The sequence below is a fragment of the Eleutherodactylus coqui genome, chromosome 1 (assembly GCF_035609145.1).
Source record: "Eleutherodactylus coqui strain aEleCoq1 chromosome 1, aEleCoq1.hap1, whole genome shotgun sequence".
Taxonomy (NCBI): domain Eukaryota; kingdom Metazoa; phylum Chordata; class Amphibia; order Anura; family Eleutherodactylidae; genus Eleutherodactylus; species Eleutherodactylus coqui.
In genome coordinates, this window is record NC_089837.1 from 41612636 (window position 1) to 41638719 (window position 26084).

Here is a 26084-nt window from a genome sequence, read left to right on the forward strand (position 1 = left end):
ACATGTAGGGCACCATGCAGGCTTACAGAGGAGCGGCCCCTCACACAGCGACCGGTCATAGGAGGAGGCGGCTTAGTATTATACTTGTACATAGATGAGGCCTCTACAGGGTGTCAGTCACACAGTTACATGTAGGGCACCATGCAGGCTTACAGAGGAGCGGCCCCTCACACAGCGACCGGTCATAAGAGGAGGCAGCTTAGTATTATACTTGTACATAGATGAGGCCTCTGCAGGGTGTCGGTCACACAGTTATATGTAGGGCACCATGCAGGCTTACAGAGGAGCGGCCCCTCACACAGCGACCGGTCATAGGAGGAGGCGGCTTAGTATTATACTTGTACATAGATGAGGCCTCTGCAGGGTGTCGGTCACACAGTTATATGTAGGGCACCATGCAGGCTTACAGAGGAGCGGTCATAGGAGGAGATGGCGGCTTAGTATTATACTTGTACATAGATGAGGCCTCTGCAGGGTGTCGGTCACACAGTTATATGTAGGGCACCATGCAGGCTTACTGAGGAGCGGCCCCTCACACAGCGACCGGCCATAGGAGGAGGCGGCTTAGTATTATACTTGTACATAGATGAGGCCTCTACAGGGTGTCGGTGACACAGTTACATGTAGGGCACCATGCAGGCTTACAGAGGAGCGGCCCCTCACACAGCGACCGGTCATAGGAGGAGGCGGCTTAGTATTATACTTGTACATAGATGAGGCCTCTGCAGGGTGTCGGTCACACAGTTATATGTAGGGCACCATGCAGGCTTACAGAGGAGCGGTCATAGGAGGAGATGGCGGCTTAGTATTATACTTGTACATAGATGAGGCCTCTGCAGGGTGTCGGTCACACAGTTATATGTAGGGCACCATGCAGGCTTACTGAGGAGCGGCCCCTCACACAGCGACCGGCCATAGGAGGAGGCGGCTTAGTATTATACTTGTACATAGATGAGGCCTCTACAGGGTGTCGGTGACACAGTTACATGTAGGGCACCATGCAGGCTTACAGAGGAGCGGCCCCTCACACAGCGACCGGTCATAGGAGGAGGCGGCTTAGTATTATACTTGTACATAGATGAGGCCTCTACAGGGTGTCGGTGACACAGTTACATGTAGGGCACCATGCAGGCTTACTGCCTATTAGTGACCCCCATACTATTACCTCAGGCGGGCTGTGCCGCACCTTCTAAGTCTAAGGGCTCATGCCCACGGCGTATGCGTAAAACAACATGTGTCTTTTTTTTATGTAACTAAATTATCTTACACTACTCTTGAGTACAATTTTGTTTATATTTTGTATAAAATCTACAATGTTTAACACAACATGTCATTTACTGCTTAAAATAATTTTCTAGGACTTATATATTGATGACCCGTCGTCAGGATAAGGCCAGTTTGCGCATTGCGAGGTGCATAAATCTCACACGAATAGGAACTTCATTCCTTTGAATGGGGTCATATATATGAGCATGTTTTTCCCCCGCATCGCGGGAGAGAATCACGTCATGTCCTATCTTTGGGCGTTCTCTCAAAACACATTGCCCATTGTTTTAATGGGACAGGAAAACACATTACAGGGCGTGCGAAGTGCACGTGAGTGCGATGCGAGGCTCCCACTGAAAACAATGGCAAACACTTGCCAATCCTTCGATACGACTGAAAGCCACGCTGGAGGATCTCAATGTTACTGAAATGATGGGAGGCATTGAATGAGCGCGATATCACGCCAAGTTTCACAGACTGATATCGCGCTCTGCTGTGTAGATCGCCTAAGTCATCCATGGTTAATCAATGGTGGTTCCACCTATCGGGATACCCACTAATCTGCTGTTTGAAGTGGTTTGGTGCTTGAGTTGATGCCAAGGCCACGTCAGTCCTGGTATAGGAGCTCCTATTTCCTTGAATTCCACATTAGGGAATGACTAGCGAGGGACGCTCTCTTACTCTTCCCAACACGTTTATTCAATTATTTTATTTTGTGCCTTTTATTCTACACGGAAATTCTCTGATCCAGGCCACCAGCACATTGAACGCCATTCAATTCAACTGCATTGAACTCCAGTTTCATAGTTGCCCAAAAGTCCAGTACAATGATGGCAATAGTAGCACCACCGTCCTGGTACAAGTTACCAGTACAGAGACCGGTGGTAGTGTGAGGCCACGCACACAAGGCGACCAGGTTCAGGGTGTCCTTGACAGACCACCAGTAGAGAGGATCATCTGATTATCCAACAAGCACATTGTCCAGCATCCAGAGACAGGTGGCACCATCATTAGACTCCTGTTTTCCGGAACCATTTTCAGTCGCTTGGTTTAACCCTTTGCAATCCAATTTTGGATTCAGGGTTTCCTAGGGGGCTTTCTCTTTCTGCCATTATACAATGGCACCATCTGCTGGCTAGACCCAGTACTGCAATATGGGACATGCTTGAGTTGCCCCCGACAACAGAGCGACCAGTAATATACAGTAAGAATACCCTAACGGATGTCTTCTGACATAGGAGCTGGACAGGCTTCAATCAGAATGTCTTCAGACGTCAGACAGTGGATTGGAAAGGGTTAAGGACATTTATCCCATATACTGCCTTTGACAACCACCCACCCATTATTGCCTCTGCTTGCAGTGGTATCATGGATGATCAAACTGGACTGCTATGGAGTGTAATCAGGTTGTCTTCAGCAAAGAATTCAGGTTTAGTTTGGGCAATGATATCGGCCATGTTCATGTCTCTAGACCTAAGGCTCAGCGCCTCAATCCTGGCTTTCCTGTGGAGTGGCAAACTGCCCCCACCGCTAGTGTTATGGCCTTCGCAACCTATAGTTTTTCACTCCTAGTAGTGGTACAAGGGACAATGTCAGCTCAGCGATATGTTTAAGACATCCTGCAGCCACATGTGTTCCTCTCATGGCGGCTTCCAGCAGGATAATGCTCGGCCGCACACGCAAGGGGGTAACGGAAAGGCCTCCACAACATTGCCATGCTTCCATAGCCTGTCTGGTCACCAGATGTATCACCAATAGGACTATCTATGTATGTGTTGATGTATAGGACTATCTTGGACACCAACTTCAATAGCCTCCAACTTTGCACAATCTAGAGGCTCAGTTACAGCAACTGTGGACTAATATGTCGCAGGATGCAATGCAAAAACTGTATGCATCCATGCCCACCTGTATCGCATCTTGTATCCGAGCTAGAGGCGGTACAACAGGGTACTAGAGCCTCCATGCCCATCTGTATGACATCTTGTATCCAAGCTAGAGGTGGTACAACAGGGTACTAGAGCCTCCATGCCCATCTGTATGACATCTTGTATCCAAGCTAGAGCCGGTACAACAGGGTACTAGAGCCTCCATGCCCATCTGTATGACATCTTGTATCCAAGCTAAAGGGGGTACAACAGGGTATTAGAGCCTCCATGCCCATCTGTATGACATCTTGTATCCAAGCTAGAGGCGGTACAACAGGGTACTAGAGCCTCCATGCCCATCTGTATGACATCTTGTATCCAAGCTAGAGGTGGTACAACAGGGTACTAGAGCCTTCATGCCCATCTGTATGACATCTTGTATCCAAGCTAGAGGCGGTACAACAGGGTACTAGAGCCTCCCTTCAAGGATTCAATTCTCCACAATAAATGATCCTTTTGCTCTGGTACTGTAATCACTTGTATCAACATTACAATCACACAGAGAAAGTTTAATTTGATTTCTCACAACTCCTTCTAGTGCTTGATTATTATTTTTGACAGTGAGTGTATATGCTCTGTACATTGAAGTTTCTTATCACAAATTTTTAGGAAGGCGGTTTTAACTTTTTGAGAAAAATATTCTTGATGGTGACCAACTGCATACTGAGAGCCATTTCCGTGGTATCAGATATACCTGAATATGCTTCATATCATGATTTGGATTTTTGACAATGAGTGTACTTATACGCCATCACAATGTGCAGGCCTGCGATGAACATTCCTGGAATTACAAGAAATGGTGATAAAGACTCTAGTACTTTGGAACCAGAAAATGGAGATCCAATTAAATCTCTTAGAAGCGAGGCCACCCCTATTGTTCTAGGTCAACATTTCCCAAGTTCCCCAAACTGAAAAGAGAGGAAAAGAGCCAGAAAAGTTATAGAACGCTCCAAGAGGAGAGAAAGAAAGGACATTTGTCAACCATGGACTCTTCATATGTAACACACAGTATATCCACCATTATTAACTGAAATGTAGACCATACTCCAAAACAATAAAAGTTCACAGTATACCCCTGGATGGAAATTTTTATTATCATGCCACATCAAAGCCTGTAAAAATTGCCAAAGAAATTCCTATAATTACTATAAACTTGTCATTTTGGTAATATGTTTGGGTTCAGCTGGATGCTGGCTGTGTGACAGATTCTGGAAAGAGAGACAGAAAGAGTCTCCTATAGTGTCAGGTTAGAAAGAAGGGGATATGAGGACCCCAGAGAGACATGCGCTCACAAGATACGAAGGGATGGAAGATATTCCTGAACGATGAAGATGCTACACATGCTGGTAAAGCTGCTGTTTTATTGTGGAACTGGACAGTAATGGAAGATAATAATAATCTTTATTTATATAGTGCCAAATATATTCCACAGGGCTTACAAAAACAGGGGGCTACATAAAGACAAAAGTACAAAAATACAAAAACCACGGTTACATAGTATTTATGGAAACAGTAGGGGTGAGGGTCCCCTCCAACGAGCTTACATACTACAAATAACCTGGTGATACAGAAGGTAAAGGGGCTGGGGATGTGCAAGGCATGGTGAGGTGGAGAGTGTGGGATGCTATACATATAAGCAATGGTCAGACATTAAGCCGTGTGGTGGCTGAATTGGTGTGACTGTAGGGGGCGGTTGATGGCTGCTGATCGCAGTCACTAGGTCAGGGATCAATATTATGAGGCGGAGTACAGAGAGGTTTGGTTTAGGGGATAAGGTATGCCTCCCTAAAGAGATGTGTTTTAGAGCACCACTGAAGTTTTGTGAATTAGGGATTGAGCGGATAGTTTTGGGTAGCGCATTCCAGAGGACTGGTGCAGCTCTGGAGAAGTCTTGGCGATGGGAATGAGAAGATCGAATTAAAGTGGCATTCAGAGCGGAGGGCCTGGGCTGGGTGGTGGATTGAGATGAGCGAGGCGATGTAGGATGGCGGAGTGCTATGGAGAGCTTTACGGATGAATGTAGGGAGTTTAAATTGAATTCTGTATTTGACGGGCAGCCAGTACCGTGACTGGCAAAGGGCAGAGGCGTCCAAGTAGCAGCTAGACAGGAAGATGAGCCTCGCTGCTGCATTCAGGATGGATTGGAGGGGGTAGTCTGGAGCAGGGGAGGCCGACCAGCAGCGAGTTGCAATAATCAAGGCGAGAGTGGATTAGGGCAACAGTGAGCATTTTTAGTGTGTCCACGGAGAGAAAAGGGTGGATTCTTGCGATGTTCTTGAGGTGCAGCTGACATGATCGGGCCACAGATTGGATGTGGGGGGTAAAAGAGAGATCAGAGTTGAATACAACCCCAAAGTAGTGGGCGTGCTGTCTGGGAGTTATGTTGGTGCCACACACTGAGATGGAGATATCAGGATGAGGGTGGGAACACCAGAAGATCAGTTTTTGAAAGGTTTAGTTTTAGGTAGAGAGAGGACATAGTGTTAGAGACAGTGGACAGACTGGCGATGTTTTGGAGGAAAGGTGCACAGATGTCACGAGAGGAAGTGTATAACTGGGTGTCGTCAGCGTAGAGGTGGTATTGGAGGCCAAATCTCCTGATAGTTTGTCCAATAGGGGCTATGTAGATAGAGAAAAGGAGGGGGCCAAGGACCGAGCCTTGGGGGACCCCAACAGCAAGGGGAAGAGGAGGGGAGGCAGAGCCAGCAAAGAGGACACTGAATGAACAGTCAGGTAGGAGGAGAACCAGGAGAGAGCAGTGTCCTTTAGGCCGATGAAGCGAAGCGTATTGTGGAGGAGTTTGTAAGCAACAATGTCAAATGCTGCGGAGAGATCAAGGAGGATCAATAGAGAGTAGTTACCCCTCGATTTGGCTGTCAGGAGCTCGTTTGACACCTTTGTAAGGGTGGTTTCTGTTGAGTGTTGGGGGCGAAAGTCGGACTATAGGGGGTCGAGAAGAGAGTTGTCTGATAGCTTATAGCTTCTAACACGGGAGTAAACCTGGCATTCTAGTAGTTGGGAGATAAAGGGGATGTTGCAGATGGGTCAGTAGTCGGCAGCATCACTCAAGTCCAGAGTCGGTTTCTTTAGCAGTGGGGATATGATGACATGTTTGAAAGAGGAGAGAAAAATGCCAGGAGGCAGAGAGAAGTTGAATATAGTGGTGAGATGGTAGATAACTGCCGGGGAGAGGGACCGGAGGATGTGTGAGGGGATGCAAATGGACATAGTTATGTCTGGTAACTTTTGACTCCAAGATTTGTTTGTCACCAATGTCAGCTGTTAACTTGTATTCAACTAACACCTTAGTGCCTGTGCTTGGTTGGCTTTCACATATGTGGTACACGAGTGGTAAAATTAAAGTTTGCAATTTGGCTAGATCATGGAGGCTTACTGTTTAATATGTTGCACTTATGCTTTCGAGGCTGATTTAGACACAGATTCTTTCTTCTTGCACTAAGGATCATGGGCATCTCTTGTGCGACCTAGAGATTAACATTGATGCAAGTACCTGGTTGGCCTCTATGGACATGGAGGCATTTCCCATACCTCAAGTCTTCTAGCCGTCAAACATTTTCATGGGGACTCACTACTGGTGAAAAAGTTTTAGAACACCTCCCTCAATTTTTTCCAGTTATTTTTGACATGAACACAGTTCAAGTCCAGCAAATAATGTGAAATAGTAGAAAGGTTCAAAAGTAAATTAAAATATAAAAATATTTTGAAAGTGTAACCTGAAACGCAACAATAGTCTGAATTTATGCATTCAATGCTGTGTACCTGATGCTATGCAGTAAATGTCCTGTTGGGGCTTTATATCTTGGGCAAACACAACAGAAACTTTAAGCAAGGATGAGGTCTCATCGCCACACAATTATAAAGAGAAAGCCATAATTCCCTGTGGTGGAGCACTTTTCTAGTCACGGACACAACGTGGAAGTCATGACAGTTATTATATTGAAAGGCAATTTCAAATCACAGCGCCACAAAAGAATTTTGGGAATAGAAATTTATAACAACTAATGACATTTTCGACACACTGTGTGTATATATATGCATGCCTCTTCAGATCCATTTCATTATGCCTTGATGAAGGACCCTGCGTAGGACTAAAAGCTCGCATTAACATTGTGTGTTTTTGTTGGCCATTAAAAAGGTATCATATCTACAAGATTACTTAGTTTCTCTTACTGAGAACTATCAAACCTTTGCACATTACTTTCAACTCCCCCAATTCTATATAAACAGTGTTAGAACAGACTGCATTACAACACCCTCTACGGCAGGATTTGGACAGTTTTGCTCTTCAGGACAGAACACAGCATAATGGCAAGAAAAGGCAATTAACCAAATAAGAAATAAAGACAGACAATTACAAGCCCTAGAAGTGTAGATCCGTCCTACAAAGAAAATGTCAAGAAAGCCAAGGTGGCAGGGAGTACATTTTTAAAAGGCACTTGGAAACTGGAGGAAACTCTAATAGACCAAAGGTCAATACAAGATCAGACAACAGGTTTTTAAGAGTCAATAGTTTGTGTGATTGTTGCTTCACAGAACAAAATCTTCAAGCACAGCTTAACGCAGCACGAAATAATCAAGTTTCCATTTCAACTGTGAAGAGGAGACTTCTATCTGCAGGTTCGAGAGATAGAGTATCAGTAAGAAAGCCCTTGCTAAGACTGCAAAATAAAAACACTTGCCTTGGCAAAGCAGCACCTCCAGTGGACTACTGAAGAGTGGAAGAAGGTCTAATGGACTGATGAATCAAACTTTCATAGAATCATAGAATAACTCTGACATCTTTGGTTTTTGTACACCGCTGAGTAGGTGAAAAGATGGTTCTTGAGTATGTGACAACAAAATGCCAAACATGGAGGGAGTGTGATGGTCTAGGGCTTTTTTGCTGGATCTAGAGTTGGCAACTTGCAGAGGGCGACTGGTACACTGGACAAAAAGGGCTACCACAGCATTTTGATATGCCATGTAATACCCTCTTGTGTGCGCTAGTTGGTCAGGGGTTCATATTACAGCAAGACAATCATCCAAAACATACTTCTAGGTTGTAAGAAGACAACCATAGGCTGGCAGGCTTCACAGAATGGATTGGCCTGCAATGTCTCCAAACTTAAACCCCATTGAGCTTTTTGGGATGAACTGGACAGAAGGGTGACAGTAAAGCAGCCTACAAGTGCAGCACATTTGTGTGAACCTCTGCAACAATGTTGGGAAGAAATTTCTAAACAATATCTGAATTAATTTGTTAAAATAATTCCTTGATTGAATGCCTGTTCTATCAGCTAGAGGGCGCTACTCTGAAGAGTCAAAAATCGAGATTTAAATGGAATCTGTTACCATGTTTTTGGAAAAGCTTGCATTTTATTAAAAGCAGCCAAAAAAATGGACTAGTGCTGCATATTCATGAGATGCAGGCTAGCCACACCCACCCACCACACCCTCCAGCCAATGATTGACATTCCTATCTCTATGCATTGTATGCACAGTAATAGGCAGGCAACTGTCAATAAATGGCTAGAGGGCAGAGTGGGTGTAGCTAGCCTGCAGCTCATGAATATCAAGGACTACTTTAGTAGTCCTCTATGCATGTGCTACTGGTAATTGGCAAATTTCTCCCAAACTACTACACCCAGCAGACATATTAGTGTAATCAGTGTGACTGTCACTACCTTGTGCTGCCCTCAGTCTCTTTAATCTAGTGAAACAAATTAATCCATTATTTTTATCTAAACTGGTTTATTTGCTCTTTGCTTTCATTTCAAAAGTATATTTGAGACATTAAACTGTGTAAATATCAATAAAAATTAGAAAAATGGAAGTGTTTAAAACCTTTGACCAGTAGTGTATTTCATGTGTCACCAGAAGAACCTGATTCTGACTTGAAATCACGGTGGTGGAAATGTAATGGTTTGGTGCTGATTTACTCACTCAGTGGCGGTGTATGCACTCCATGATGAGCGAGAAATAAAATCTCCCAAATAAGAGACTAGTTGGACAGTAAGGCCTCATTCATTCACATTTGCTTATTTTGGTCTGGAAGTGCAACAGAGAAGGAGCAAAGTATAAAAGAAATAGTTTTAGGTCTTTCATGTTTTAGACCTACTCTTAGTTTTGACTTCATGTTCTGATTAAGTCTGTGTTATGGTGTTTGAGCATCAAAAGAGAATCACTTATCCAGGATATTTTTTGTATACAGTTTCATACTGTTTTAATGAATGTCGACAGATCGTCAGGATCAACATTGTAGGATAATAGGCTAAACTGGATGGAAGTATGTATTTTTGTCAGCCCTATAAACTACGTTACTATATGAGTCACATCCAATCAGGACGCCCTAGAACTGAAAATGTAAAAAAAAAAAAGCAGGTTATTAACAAATAAATCTTAAGTGCACACAAAACAGTGGTAAACAACAGGTAAGGGTAGATAATGATTTTAAAAAATTACTGGGGGGGCGTGGCCTGGCGGCAGAGGAGAGCAGACGCGTGTGCCGGTGCTCCTCCGCACCCGGCAGCTAAAGAGGCAGATTGAAGGCGCAGCTGCGGAGGAAAAGCTACGAAAACCCAGCGGTTTGCCTCCCCTGGACGAGAGGAACATTTTAAGCCGACACTCGCCCAGAAAATCTAAATTTTCGGCTTGCTGGCGGGCCTGAAGCCGCGGGCTCGAGTACGGGAGGCGCCGTGATCGGAAGTGAGGCGAAGGGCTTGGGAGGCACCCCTGCTGGACAGATTCTGCCTGGCGGAGCCAGGGGGCGCAAAGGGGAGACAGGAGATGTCGCTTGAGAAGCGGAGAGAAGGAGGGAGCCCGGTGGAAGCGGGTAAAGAGCCATCTGTTGCCACAGAGGAAGAGCCGGTAAGCGGGACTACCCGACAAGCGGGAAAAGACCAGGCGGTGGGGGGGGGGAAGAGACTGAGCTAGCGGAGGCAGTGGAGAAGAGGAGGCCCCCTTTTCATCTCCAGCATCCCCACCCTCCCCCCGCTTCCACCATCACACGGCTGCAGTGGAGCCCAGTGCATACAGAGGCCACAAGCGGCTCCAGACATAGCTGACCTGCCCACTACATAACCCAGGAGTCCCCCTGGGCCACAACACAGTACAGGTCTAGAGGAGTGAAGCGGGGATCTATACAGCAACCAGGGCTGTAGAAAGAACCCTCGCTCTCCCTCGTTACCACGCATCTTACAAGGACTGTTTGCACAAGGAGAAAGGGCAAAACTGAGGTGTTAACTCACCAGTGTACAAAGCTAAATAGAAAATAGCACTGCACCTAAAGCATAACAGAAGCGCTATTAGCCCTAACATTCCTTAGCAGCCTTCTATACGAAACAAAACGGGGCCCGACCTCTCGCCGGACCAGTTACCCCCACTCGGCGCTTAAGCAAAGCTAGTCACATCAGGAAATGAGACCCTAGCTTTTGCTCTATCGGGACACTCACACTAAGCTGTAAGACAACCAGATCAAAACTCATTAGCATCCTTTGGTGACCCCAAGCTGCCATTAAAAAGTATGACAAAAACCAAAGGTAAAACAACGAAGACCCCCTCCAAAGGCACGTTACCAAACATGTTTGCAGCTCAATCCCAAGCGGACCCTTCCTCCCCCACAACATCCAGAAGCCCATCAGAGGTTGATGCTGAAGAAGAAAATATGGAAACAGGGCGCGACACCACAGATCATGCGAGTCTGTTAGCAAAAATTGAAAAAGTTTTCAAAACGGCACTCTCCGCCGCAGTGAAGGACTTCACTGAACAGATACGGGATCTGGGGCAGAGAACGGAGGAACTAGAGAGAAAAACAGAAGATATAATCAAAGTAATAGAAACAGACCGCGGCTGTGTAGCAGATCTAGAAGCTAAAGTAGGTCAGCTGGAAGCCAAAATTGAGGATCTGGAAAACAGATCACGACGGTCCAATATTAGAATATGGGGCATCCCAGAAAGAATCACATCCCTGAAAGAAACAGCAATTAATCTCTTCTCGGCACTCCTGCCCCAGATCGACCAGGCATCACTCAGAATCGATCGAATACACAGGGCACTGGCGAAGCCCCCAAGCCCAGAGATGCCTAGGGACGTGGTGCTTAAGTTACATTACAGCGAAGTGAGAGACCAACTCCTGGCAGCAGCCAGATATCTCACCCCACTACCGGGAATGTCCCCCGCAGTCCAACTCTACGTGGATATAGCCCCATCAACACTGGCGAAAAGGAGATCATTCAAGCCTATTACATAGGCCCTGATAGCGGCTAATATTAGGTACAAGTGGGCATTCCCGTTTGCACTCCTCTTTCAACATCAAGGCAGAGCCTACGCAGTGAAAACTATGGAGGAGGCCTATGAGGCTCTGGAGAGAGCGCAGATACAAGTAGAAAGACCATCAGAAGCAAGAAGAATGCGCCCTCGCCCCAGACGATCCTGGGCTACTCCACACCCGATACAAAACAGACCGGGACCGCGTGACCGGGGCACAACTAACAACGGGCCTGACAGGGCCTAAGGAAGCCACGAACGAACTATAATGGACGCTGTAGTACCTCTTCGTCACTCTCCCATGTTCTTAGGCGAGAAGGAGGGGGAAGAAATGGGAGAGGACAGGGGGGGAAGGGAGAAGGGAGAGAAGATAAAGTAACAAGTAATAAGTAAGAAATTTTATACTGAATATACTAATGGAGGGGCGAGGAAACGTCCACGGTGGGAGACCCCGTGGGGACGACCTCCCGAGGAAATGCTACATTTGATCGCACAAGCGTATATCCATGAGGAAAGTGCCTAGTCCCAGGATGGTACATAAGTTGCTGAGTTTATCAGAGATGGATAGGCCACCGAGAGGTGGCGTCAATCCAATCTCTGGCCTAAGGGTCTTAGGATTCTAACTAAGTTTAGGTTGATAGGTGTTACACCGGACCCCCACACACAAAGGGGAAAGGTGACTAAGTTTGAAAGTTTGTTTGTAATTGTTTGTATATTGAGATCACAGGTCGTCTCTCAAAAAAAGGACCAGACTGGAGGACAACAGAAAAGGGACCATAGGTCGCCCGGTAAGGATATCACAGCAAGCCTAGACCAGGCCATCAAATGGTATGTCTGATTTCCCATAATGTGAGAGGATTTAACTCACCGAACAAAAGGAGAAAAGCCCTTATGGCATACGCGAAACATAAGCCAGACATAATATGCATTCAGGAGACACATTTTTCCCACAGCTCAGCCCCCAGATTCATTAATCGCAACTACACAAGAAGTTACGCATCCACAGCAGGCAAAAAACATAGGGGGGTCCTGGCACTATTACACAACTCATTCCCACTCCAGGAGATCCATTCAGAGAGCGACCATGAGGGAAGATACTGTCTCATATGGGGCACAATACAGGATCAACCTTTACTAATAGTTAATATGTATGCCCCTCGGAAAACCCCTGGCCTACAATGAGAAAAGTAGCGCACCAACTAGCTAGATTCCCATATCATATGATCCTGTGGGCAGGAGATTTTAACTTCCCATTCCACGAGTCACTAGACAGATCTAGCAACACTGCGGATAGATTTTCAGCCAAGCAGAGAAAAGAATGGGAAGCCAAACTAGAATATTACAGACTAGCTGACTGTTGGAGAGAGGTACGCGGAAAGGACAGAGGATATACATACTTTTCCGCGCCTAACCAGACATACTCTAGACTAGACTACGTACTAATCTCAGCACAGCTGGTACCCCAGCTCGTGACCACCAGGCACTACCCAAACGCATGGTCGGATCATGATCTAGTACTCTGTGAGATAGAGTTGGGAAACACCATGAGAAAAATTTTCAGATGGAGGCTGAATGAGGCACTCCTGAAAGATCCAATTAGCGCAAATAAAATCTCAAGCCAAATTGCAGATTTCTTTGAACTTAATAAAGGGCTAGAAAACCAACCGCAGTGGGTTTGGCTATCTCATAAAGCGTACATTCGAGGAAGACTGATTCAACTATCCCCCCCCCCCCCCCCCAAAAAAAAGGAAAGATCCAAAGCGTTCCAAGCACTAGAGAGAAAATTATTTCTCCTGGAAAATATGAACCAGTGTAATCCGATGCGAGCGACCACAAAGGAAATCAGGGATACTAAACTGCAATTAAACATTATATTATCAGAAAAAGTAGAAAGGGCGCTACAGTGGACTAAATATAAATACTATATATTTGCAAATAAGCCAGATAAATTGTTAGCCGCAAAACTACGAGAAACACAGAGACTTAACTCGGTCTTCAAATTATATACCCCACACAATAGTATAACTACCAAGCCGAATATAATCTATGACACATTCGCTGAGTTCTACACCACCCTGTATAGGGAACATAGAGGGGGAGGGGAAATCCAAAGAAAAGAGTTCCTGGAATCACTGCCTCTGCCCACCATTAACCAAGAGCAAAGGGATTCATTAAATGCGGCTATCACTGAGGAGGAGATAATAGAGGTAATTGAGAATTTAAAACCAGGAAAAGCCCCAGGCCCAGACGGCCTTACGACCATATATTACAAGAAATACAAAGACTCCCTGGTTGGACCCCTCAGAGAGATGTACCGCACCATAATGGAGGGGCAAATTCCACCAAGCGAGTTTCTTAATTCAAATCTAACAGTGATACCGAAAGCAAATAAGGACCCACTCTCCCCGAAAAATTACAGGCCAATTTCGCTCCTGAACATAGATTATAAAATTTTTACAGGTATCCTAGCGAGGCGACTGAACCTTCTCCTTACAAAACTAGTGCATAAAGACCAAGTAGGCTTTATCCCGCAGAGGCAGGCGCCGGACAATATTAGGAAAGTATTAAATATTATTGACCAGGTACAGAGAAACGATAGTCCTCTGACCCTGCTCGCTCTTGATATTGAAAAGGCGTTTGACTCTATATCATGGGATTATCTGTTCGCCTTGCTAGGACACATGGGTTTTAAAGGGGAATTTCTAAAGGCAATAAAATCCCTATACTCCCAACCCTCAACCCTATTGAAACTGCCAACAAACTAAAGAAAAACCAATCCCAATAAAGCGAGGCACTCGGCAGGGATGCCCCCTTTCCCCAGCGCTCTTTGCCCTAGCCATAGAACCGTTAGCGACAGCAATAAGAGAGAACCCAAACATAAAGGGAATCACCCTGGGGGATAGGGAATATAAAATAAATCTGTTTGCGGACGATATGTTACTAACTATCACCCAACCCTTAACAACTCTACCAAACTTAATGAATCTCTTGGAGAGGTGGGCAGCCATGACAGGACTGAAGGTGAATGTGGACAAAAGTGACATAACATACATAAATACCCCACCCCCTCTAATAAAATTAATAGATTTAAATTTTGGCTTTAAACAACAGACCCAATACATACCATATCTGGGTATCAATCTAACCCCATCCCTATCCAACCTATATAAATGGAACTAACCGCCGCTGATTAAGAAACTGACATCAAAACTAGTAAAATGGGACGACCCAATGCTCTCATGGATGGGAAGGATAAATGCGGTAAAGATGAATATCTTACCCCGGATGTTATATCTGTTCCGAACCCTGCCCATACCTATTCCAGGTGAGGTTCTGGATAACTTTCAGAGAGTTATTTTCAAGTTCATATGGGCAGGAAAAAGGGCAAGGATCAAAAACAGGGCCATGTATTACCATAAAAAGCTGGGAGGCCTCTCGGTTCCTAATGTAAAAAAATATTGCCTGACAGCGAGACTTGCGCAATGGATCGAGACCATGGGAGGTTCAAAAGCACCACTCTGGGTCAACATGGAGACATACAAGTTAGCCCCACATACACCGGCAGAATTGACCTGGTCGGCAGGTCCAATAAAAACAAACCTTCTAGACAAGAGCCCCCTCTCATATCACTCCATACGCATATGGAGGGAATCCAGATATAAATATAAATTAGCAAACAACCCATCCAGACTATTGCCGTTGATACCAAACGAAAAGTTCCCCCCAAGTAGGGACCTGATACATTTTCAATGGTGGAAAAACAATGAACTCACAAGGATACAGAACATGACAGAAAACTCCAGAATACTCTCCATAAACCAATTTAAAACCAAATGTAATCCTCCCACATCTGAGAATTTAAGGATTAACCAAGTATACCATTTCATTGGCTCGCTCGGGCTCCCAAGAGCTCTCCCGGACTTAACCGCGTTCGAGAGATTATGCCAGAGAGACCCCATGAAAAAGGGCTCCTTATCCACGATCTATAATGTAGTAAATAAACCAGGGGGAGAGGAGAAACTTCCATACATGGAAAAATGGGAGAGGGACCTAAACATGAGCTTGTCAGTAGAAAAATGGAGGCAATGCTGTGAGACAGTGGCGAAGGGGAGCCATCAGGTGACTTTGACGGAGACATCTATAAAGGTTCTCCACCGAACCCACCTGGTGCCATATAGATTGCACCAAATTTACCAATCTACCTCGCCTCTCTGCTTTAGAGGATGTAATGAGGTGGGCACGCAAGCTCATGTTTGGTGGACTTGCCCGGTAGTAGCAAGATTTTGGACACAGGTCCACAGGCTCCTACAGAGGCTATTCATAGGAACCCTACATAAAAATCCAGCAATGCTCCTGTTAGGAGATCGCCAACCAGGGATCAGATATCGAGCTCATAAACTGATCCAGGTGATCTGTATGGCAGCAAGAATCCACATTGCATCTAAGTGGAAGCAAAGGTACCTCTCCTTCCGGGAGGTGCTAGACAGAGTCTCCTCTATTGCATTGTATGAGAGACTGCACGCAATAGGAACTGACACTTTGGAGAGGTTCGGGGAGATTTGGGACCCATGGGTGAACATGGTAGACATACCGGGAATAAGACACATCCTCCAGTCGACTTAAAAACGATACCCCAAAGACATGAAGGAAAAGAAAAAAAAAGGAATGAGAGACGACCACAGCTGATCTTTGTTGAAACCAGTTTAAAATTTTATTGTTTAAATTGTTAAAATGAATAGGCACAACTATTTTATGAAAAGGACTCTCCAGAGAAGTCTGGAGATAGCAAAGGAGTAACAGAAGTAAGAAAAAAAAAAGAGAAGATATTGGCAAGAGTATGATACATTCATATGAAGATAAGACTTGAGCCATATGACGTGCTTTACCCCCTGCGAGGGGAAACCCACACTTGCACAACTAGAAAAGCTGTACTTAACATGTTTGCTTCTTGAATAAAGTATTTTGAAACTAAAAAAATACTGGGCGTTTAATCTCTGATGATAACCTCATGTGCTGGAAAAAAAATGTTCTTAACATTTTTCATATTCCAAGAATCTGATCTCTTTGATTTCCTTGTAAAACGTTTTCCACGTTTATACCTTCAAAAGGACTTTCCCACTCTGTGACATTTTTGATGATCCCTATGTGTGGTACTGGTAACATTCTTAACATAAATATGTTTTTTTTCCTGTGTGAATTATCTGATGCTTAACAAGACTTGATTTATCAATAAAACATTTCCCACATCCTGAACATGGATAAGGTCTCTCTCCTGTGTGCGTTCTCTGGTGTTTAACAAGCTCTGATTTTATTCTAAAACGTTTCCCACATTCTAAACAAGGAAACTGCTTCTCTCCTGTGTGAATTCTCTGATGTCTAACAAGGCTTGATTTATCAGTAAACCATTTCCCACATTCTGAACATGAAAATGGCTTCTCTCCTGTGTGACTCCTCTGATGTGTAACAAGAGTATATTGTGCTCTAAAACACTTTCCACATTCTGAACAGGAATATGGCTTCTCTCCTGTGTGAATTCTCTGATGTGAAACAAGATGTGACTTTTCTGTAAAACACTTCCCACAATCTGAACATGAAAATGGCTTCTCTCCTGTATGAATTCTTTGATGTGAAACTAGACTTGATTTCAGGGCAAAACATTTCCCACAATCTGAACATGAAAATGGCTTCTCTCCTGTATGAATTCTTTGATGTGAAACAAGACGTGATTTCAGGACAAAACACTTCCCACAATCTGAACATGAAAATGGCTTATCTCCTGTATGATATTTCTGATGTGAAACAAGATGTGACTTTTCTGTATAACACTTTCCACATTCTGAACATGAAAATGGCTTCTCTCCTGTGTGAATTCTCTGATGTGAAACAAGATAAGGTTTTTTTGTAAAACATTTCTCACACTCTGAACATGAAAATGGTTTCTCTCCTGTGTGAATTATCTGGTGTTGAACAAGCTCTGATTTCATTATAAAACATTTCCCACATTGTAAGCAAGGAAACGGTTTCTCTCCTGTGTGAGTTCTCTGATGTCTAACAAAGCTTGTTTTATAAATAAAACATTTCCTACATTCTGAACATGAAAATGGCTTCTCTCCTGTGTGAATTCTCTGATGTCTAACAAGGCCCGATTTATCACTAAACCATTTCCCACATTGTGAACATGAAAATGGTTTCTCTCCTGTGTGAATTCTCTCATGTGAAACCAGATTTGACTTTTTTGTAAAACATTTCCCACAATCTGAACATGAAAATGGCTTCTTTCCTGTGTGAATTCTCTGATGTGAAACAAAACTTGATTTTTTTGTGTAAGTTTTCCCACATTCTGAGCATAAATATGTTTTTCCGCCTCTATGAATTCTCTGATGTTTTACAAGCTCTGATTTCTGATTACACGGTTTCCCACATGTTAAACATGGAAATGATTTATCTCCCATATGAAGTCTCTGACTTTTAGCAATATGTGAGTTTAGGATAAAACATTTCCCGTACTCTGAACATGAAAATGGCATTTCTCTTGTATGAATTCTCTGATGTGTAACAAGAGCGGATTGTTCTGTAAAGCATTTCCCACATCCTGGACATGAATACAGCTCTCCTGTGTAGATTGTCTGATGTTTAACCAGATCAGTTTTCAGAATAAAACATTTCCCACAATCTGCACTGGAAAAAGTTTTTTGTTCTGAATGAATTATCAGATGATCTTTGACTTTGGCTTCAGTTATAAATGAATTTTCACATTCTGAGCATGGACACTGCTTCTGCCCTGTGTGACCTCTCTCATCTAGAATACAATTAAATTGATCTGTAAGACATATCCCACTTTCTGAACAGGAGAATGGCTTCTCATCTGTACTGTGATGTCCTGGCTGTAAGTGAAGGGTAAGGAGGTTTTCTCCTGAAGAGTGCTGCACTATATCTTCATCTTCTACTTTAGAATTGGGGGATAACATCACGTTTTCCTCAGAGTTCTCACTAGGATTATCTGTTAAGACAAAAAATGTATTTTGTGATTTGAAACTAAAAATAAATTATTAAATTGGACAAACTTATAATATTCCTGATAGGCTGTAAACACACTATTAGTTTTTGATGCGATCTGAGTGGTGTTTTTTTTTTTTTTTTTAGTTAAAGCCAGAAGTGGTTCCAGCAGGAAGTAATATAAGCCCTTTCTTTAAGTTTCCTGATTTTTTTTTAAATAGGGTCCTGGTTTTTGGTCAAGGTGAATATTATATATCTCCCCTATATGGAGTTGGCAGAATTGAATGAAACTTTATGTGTGATTGCAATGTTGATATAAGTAAGTGATTACAATATCAGAGCACAGGGATACTTTATTGCAGAAAACTGAACATTTGAAGGGAGGCTCTAGTAGCCTGTTGGAACTCCTCTAGCTTGGATGCAATATGTGGTACGGGTGGGCATGGAAGGAAACAGGTTCCATATAGTATTCTTTGCCATATTGCTTCACATTTTCTGTAATTCAGCCTCACATTCGTTGAAACTCATAAGCTGTGGAGGTTTGTGTCCCAGATGGTCCCATACATGTTCTATTGGCAATATATATGGCAACCAGGCGAGCCTGGAAAATTCCTCTTGGGAGCCGCCATGACAGTAACAGATGTGGCTGCAGGATGTCCTGAACATATCGCTGAGCTGTCATTGTCCCTTGTACCACTACTAGGGGGGACCGACTGTCATATGTGATGGCATCCCAGACCATCACACCACCAGTGAGGATGAGGACAGTGTGCTTCTCCACATCAAAGGCAGGATTGAGGCACACAATCACCCCAGATATCCAGACATGAAGACGGCTGTCGTGAATGCCCAGACTAAACCTGGCTTCATCATTAAAGACAATTCGGTTCTACTCTGTAACAGTCCAGTATCCTCATTCATGCACTTCACTCATACAAAGACCGTTCATCTAATCCTGCCATGGCTCTAATAATTTGCTTATCTCCCTGATATGTAACTGCATGCCTAGTTTTGCCTTTTTTTTTTATAGACACAAACATGATTCCAGCCTTCCAAAACTTTGTATGGGGGTTATTTCAGACGGCATTTTGGTGCTATTTGTCATCTTGCGTATGTGGACCTACTACACTATGCTTTTCAAAATTATTTAAAAAATCAACACCCCTCCCCAAAAAATGATTCTAAACGACCGATCAGTTTCTATCAGCTCTTCTACATTACCACCACTATCTCTGCTGTAATTAGTCGAATAAGTGACACAGTTCAACTTAAGAGCAAACATCTACAAACAGAGCCTTACAGTGAAAATACTCCTCGTCTCCTGACCATTATCCAAGTTGTCCCGCTAGAGTAAAAGAGAGCTGCTAATTTTTAATCTATTATTTAGTATATGCGTTAAATGTACATGTAAAAACATACATTTTTCACTATAAAGTATGTCTTTTAAAGTTTTGTAGTCGCCACTATAGGCTATAGTGTAAAACAAAAATGTGTATGTTAAGCATACATTTCTTCATGGGACAGAAAGTACTTTATGCTATGCTTTACTGTCCCACAAAAAATAAAATGTGTACAAACATAAAGAAGGCAAAACGCAGGCAAAAGTATGCACTGTTCAATATTTGACCAACTCTAGCCTATGGGAATTATAACTAATGTATTTTGTATGTCTCTTGTTACCTTGTGAGATAAAAGGCTGGTGGTTCTCCATCATGATGTCCTTGTACAGATCCTTGTGTTCTTCTAAACACTCCCACTCCTCCATGGAGAAATAGACAGCGACATCCTGACACCTTATAGGAACCTGACACACACAATGATACAGTCATTACCCAGACACCTCTATTGCTGTTACTGTATAATTACCCAGCATTCCCAGCAGTGTCACCTTTCCAGTCAGCAGCTCAGAGATCTTGTTGGTGAGTTCTGGAATCTTCTGCTCATGTATCGGTAAGTGAGGAGGAGCCTCTGTGATGGGGCTCTGGCTCCTCCTCGATCCTACTGACTCATGGAGAGGACTGTTGGTAGTCGTACCATCACCCGATGTCTTCTTCACTATTGTGTAATCCTGTGTATGGAGAGAGACATATAGAGGACTGAACCCAGTATTTCTCCCACAATAAAAAGTGGGAGATTGTGATCCCACTGTATAGAACAACATGTCAAAAGTTTTATCAACCATCGCGAGACGTGCAGCAGGAGAGCTCTGATCTGGTACCAACACAATCTGGGGCCATCGAGCCTCCTACTGCACTCTACAGTTTTCTAAAAGCCTCCACAGTCCTCCCCATGTGGACAGGCTCAAGAAGCGTGGCTTTGCTGTCCATTCGGGTGCCATGAAGGCTTTCAGCCTATTTTGGCCTAGTGCAACCAGTGAAGCCACGAGCTAAATTTTCGGGATGCCCACGTGGCTGATCCTGCTGGTGGATCTGAGCTCCTGAAGACAAGAATTTGCCCTGCAGAGGCCCCTGATATGGGAGAACACTGCCAGGAAATGAGTGAACTGGATGGAGCTGGCAGACTTATGCAAGTGAGTTTCGTGCCCAGCACCTCACAGTGACGTAAAAACCAACAGGTCCACAGCTCACCGAAGGCCCCACAGTGCCGTATCAGAAGGGGAACATGACAAGGAAGCAGCAGGTGAAGTCAGGGCCAAAAACGCTGATGGACTTCATTGCTGTGAAAGAGCAGGAGGAGAGCGAACTGGCCAAAGGACCTTACACACTGGAGGGGGAGATGCCAGGATCAGCGGAACAGGGTGACCCTTTGCTTCAGAAACATGTTAAGCAGGCTTGCCCCGATCCTCTGCTCGGAGACAGCCACTTTCCCCCAGCATATGGCCAGAGACAGGGAAGCCGCCATCTTACAATGTTAGCCCCAGTTACTCCATAACAAATCCAGAGCAGCCGCAACACGAAAGGTAAAGGGAGACAGTTGGGGTCCCAGACACTGCAAATAGAGCGAAGACAGGACAGGAACCCAGGGAAGAGGAAACAGACCCACTTATGGAAATCCCCTACTCTGATCTGACAGTGAATGGTTTGAAAATTTCATCAGGGATCTGATACTAGCCATAAGAAAATCCCTAAAAAAGGACATAGCCTCTCAGGGCATCAATCGAGGAGTTTAGTGTTATGATAATGGAGGCTGAGTGGAGCATCTGGAGCCCAAGATGGGCAAGCTGATCAGTTCACATAATAAACATAGTTGAAGAGCTTGAAAACGTGAAAGCAAAATTAGCAGACCTGGAAGACAGGAATAGACGTAACAACATAAAAATAAGAGGAGCAGCAGAGACAGTCTCATCAGCAGGGCTATCAGGGGATCTGAAAAGTCTAGTCAAAAAGCTGCAGCCTAAATCCAAGCAAGAGGAATTAAATTATTGTTAGTATACACAGGCTTCCACATCCAAAATCAGTCTCCGAAAACTTGCCTAGACACATTATAGCACAAATACAGTTTTTTCATGTTAAAGAAAATATGATGCAAGCTGAAGGAAACTTAAGAATCTACCACATGCGTACAAAAGAATCCAACTATTCGCGGACGTCTCCCAAGCTGCAATGCTCGCCAGGAAAACATTTACCCCCATTACTTCCACACTAAGGGAAAAATAACATCCCATACAAATAGGGTCTGAAAACCCACAAAGCAATTGAAGAGTTTTTCCATTTCAATGAATCCCCAGAGATAATGCAACGCCCACAAAAGTGATAAGAGGGGCAATGATCCAGCTAGGGTCACACCACAAAAAGGAAAGATACTCAATATTAAAAGACTTGATAACGTCACTAGAAAAATTAGAGAACAAGTTAAAGAGAAACCCTTCAATATCCCTCAACTCGGAATGAATATTAGAGCAAAATTGAGGGGGCACTTAATAGAAAGTTACGAAATGCCGATAAAAACTATTAACACAACCCACTACAGAGCAAATAATAAATTTAGTAAGCTGGTGGCGAATAGGCTTAAAAAAAGAATCAAAGTAAAAATACCTCATCTGATAGATAAACTAAATCACAAAATTAGCACCCCTATGGACATAGCTGAGGACTTCAGAGAGTTCTACTCAAAAGTTTTCAACCTTAACAAACACCACAAAGTTCTATAACCATCCAAAGGAAAAAGAATCTACAGCTTTATCTCCTTGATCCACTTACAAACGCTAATGCAAAGCCAACTTGAAGCCCCAAATTTGCCCATTACTCCCCATGAAATGTTAAAAATTATTCAAGAGTGTAAAACAAACAATGCAGGAACAATCTATCAATATCCAGAGTATGGCAGACAAAATCGACGATCAGGATCCTTGTGCAATAATCTGAGGCTAGTGAAACTGCCTGAATCAATCTGCCAAGAGGACCTCTTTTAAATCTGCGAAAAAGAATTTCCAGAGGCACTGGGCCTCAGCTATTACTGCAGAATAGACAGGGTCCACCATGTAGGTCCTATGCGTACGGCACCGACGCCCATCCTAATCAAAGGCGCATGCACAAGAGCAGTCTGAAAACCCACAATAGCGGGGCTCCTACCCCCGAATGACATGGAGGATAGTGCTCTCACTGCTCTAGTGCGCATGCACGGGATATGACATGCAGCCATGTCACCACAAACTCATTCCCAGTGCCTGAAACTCCACCTGTGTGTGTCATAGAGATCATTAACTTGCACAACATGCTGTAGTGTTGTCCCTCATCACCATGCTTTTGGGAGGCAAAGTGTATGCAGACTAGGCACCTACATTGTTACACAACTATATATCCACCGTCACCTCCGGTCCAGATATTACTGAATCTGTCCTGATATGTTGTCATTGTGTCCTCAATCCAAGATGTAACGATGTCTGCTCACAAGTAATCCCTATATGTTACTCAATGTCAACAGCAGCAGGGATGGGGTGTAAAAAGAAACAACTGTGGATGTGGAACAAGTACAGCTGATAGCCAACCCCAGCGTGCGAGGTAACATACCGGATGTATGAACTCCGTATGCAGATGGAAACTAGGGAAAGTATCTTGCCCTGAACTAATAGCCAGGAGAGGGAAATTTTAAATGAAAATTCAGTGAACAGGGAGAGCAGGGCGACGCCCTCGCCTGCCAGACATGGAAGCAGGGGATTATGCCTGAACAATGCACCTAACACACAGACAGCTATGCGCCCGTTTGCAGCTCGGAGTGAAGCTGTCAAGCGATGATGACAGCCGAAGGGGCACAGTGTTCAGGCGAGCGCTGCAGCCCCTTCATTCTAAAAATCAGACGGGGCCTATTTAAAGGCATATATAAAAAAATGAAATAATGTAAGGACAGACTATATGGACTTTGTGCTCTCCTTCTACCGTCAGTCTTCTATGTTTTTATAAAAATCAAACTAATAGCAAAAGTCTAAGTCTTCAGACCAAACTCCGGCCATGTAATCCTGCTGGTTCCAGGCTGCCTTTTCCTGATTACAAGGAGCCTACTTCCCACTCTCATTGCTCCTACAACATTACTATTAGCTCATTGGTTCCCACCATACAGAACTGACCATATTGGTGGCCGATCTTCACATTTTCTGCTGTTTAGTTCTTTAGTTCTCCTTCACTTGGAAGGTCTGGAAGCCGTTATACAGGACACTGGATTGTTCCTATTAATCCCTTTAATCCTTTCCAATCCAATTTTGGATTCAGGGTTTCCTAGGGGGCTTTCACTTTCTGCCGTTATACAACAACAAAGCTGCTGTGTAACCATAGCCATAAAAACTTAGAAATACAGAAAAGTTTACCTCTCCGGTCAGCAGGTAGATGATCTCTGTGGTAAAGTTCAATATTCTGTTGGTAATCTCATTGCTGTTGTTCTCCATCCTTGGTGGGTGATTCAAGAGTAGGACTGTTTCAGAGGAGAACATGGGAGAACTGGAGGGTTCCAGTACAGCCGGCCCTTTATGAAAAAAGAAAAGACTCTTAATCATACGGGGACATCATCATGTGTGATATACAGAACCTCAATTATTGAGATAGTATAAGGGCAGACTAGATGAAGCATGTGTTCTCCTTCTGACGTCAGTTTTCTGTGCTTCTAGTTACTATAAATGGGGGGGGGGGGGGAATCTAAGAGATGGGACTCACAATACTGTATATAAAATGAAACACAGCACTATTTTAACTTGCACAAACAATTTTCTTTATTGGAGACAATCCACAGACATTTTGACATCTTGGATGGATACTCCTATTTCTCCTATAACTTTAGACTATTAGACGCTTAAACCTTCCAGACTTTTTTCTGATCAAAAATGCATCCGATAATCTGAAAAATACAGGGTAGGTGTGTGTATATTATAACATAATATATTTTGTAGGTCTCTTCTTACCCTGTGATATCGGAGCCTGGTGGTTCTCCATCATGACGTCCTTGTACAGATCCTTGTGTTCTTCTAAACACTCCCACTCCTCCATGGAGAGATAGAGAGCGACATCCTGACACCTAATAGGAACCTGACACACAATAATACCATCATTACCCAGACTCCTCTAGTACTGTTACTATATAAGTTCCAAGCATTCCCAGCAGTGTCACCTCTCCAGTCAGCAGCTCAGTGATCTTGTTGGCGAGTTCTAGGATCCTCTGTTCATGTATCAGTAAGTGAGGAGGAGCCTCTGTGATGGGGCTCTGGCTCCTGCTCCATCCTCCTGACTCATGGAGATGGCTGTTGGGAGTGGAGCCATCATCCAATGTCTTCTTCATTATTATGTAATCCTGTATATAGAGGGATACATGTCGAGAACTAAATGCAGTATTCCTCCATCAATAAAAAGCGTGACATTCTGATCCCACTGTATAGAGTAACATGTCAAAAGATAATCAGTTGAGTGGCCTTTCTGCCATTGCGAGAGGACATGCAGCGGGAGAGGTCTGATCTGGTACAAGCACAATCAGGGGCCATCGGGCCTCCTGCTGCACTCTACACCTTCTAAAAGCCTCCACAGTCATCCGCACACCAAAATGCTCAAAAAGCGGGGCTTTTGCAACCAATTGGATGCTGTGAAGGCTTTCAGCCTACCATGGCCTAGCCCAACCAGCAAAGCTGTGGGCTAAACGTTCGGAAATGCCAGCACGGCCGATTGTGAGATCACAGCAGAGCTTCTGAAGCTGACAATCTGCCCTGCAGAGGCCCTTGATGTGGGAGAACAGTGCCAAGAAAGGAGTGAACTGGATGGAGCTTGGCAGACACTTGTGAGTGAGCTCTGTGCCCTGCAGCTCTCAGCCACGTAAAAACCAAAAGATCCACAGTGCAAGACCAAGAGATGGTCCAAGAGAGTGTAATAAAAAAAAAGTGAGGAATTCATTCCCGTTCCCAGCATAGAAAAGAACCGCCAACATAGGACAAATGGAAGGGACTTGTTATTTGTATAGTGCCAACTTATTCCACAGCGCTTTCAGGTACTTTGTTTATTAGCCTACAGCAAGCTGAGTACTCATTTTACCGACCTTATAAGTATGGAAGGCTGAGTCAACCTTGAGCCGCCTACCGGAACCTTGCGGGCATTGAGCCTGCAACATTCAGGTCGTGAGTGATTAAATTCACGATACAAAACATCGGCTATTTCGAAGGAAGCTGTCAAGTCAAAAACATATTTCTTATGCATGCAG

General features: G+C 44.0%; 1 protein-coding gene and 1 pseudogene across 1 annotated transcript in view; both read right to left on the minus strand.

Annotated features, from left to right (window-relative positions):
* The window catches only part of LOC136608658 (oocyte zinc finger protein XlCOF29-like), a 354481-nt gene that overhangs the window by 132575 nt on the left and 195822 nt on the right, over nucleotides 1–26084 (minus strand). The window lies entirely within an intron of this gene.
* The window catches only part of LOC136608674 (zinc finger protein 850-like), a 62364-nt pseudogene that overhangs the window by 30793 nt on the left and 5487 nt on the right, over nucleotides 1–26084 (minus strand).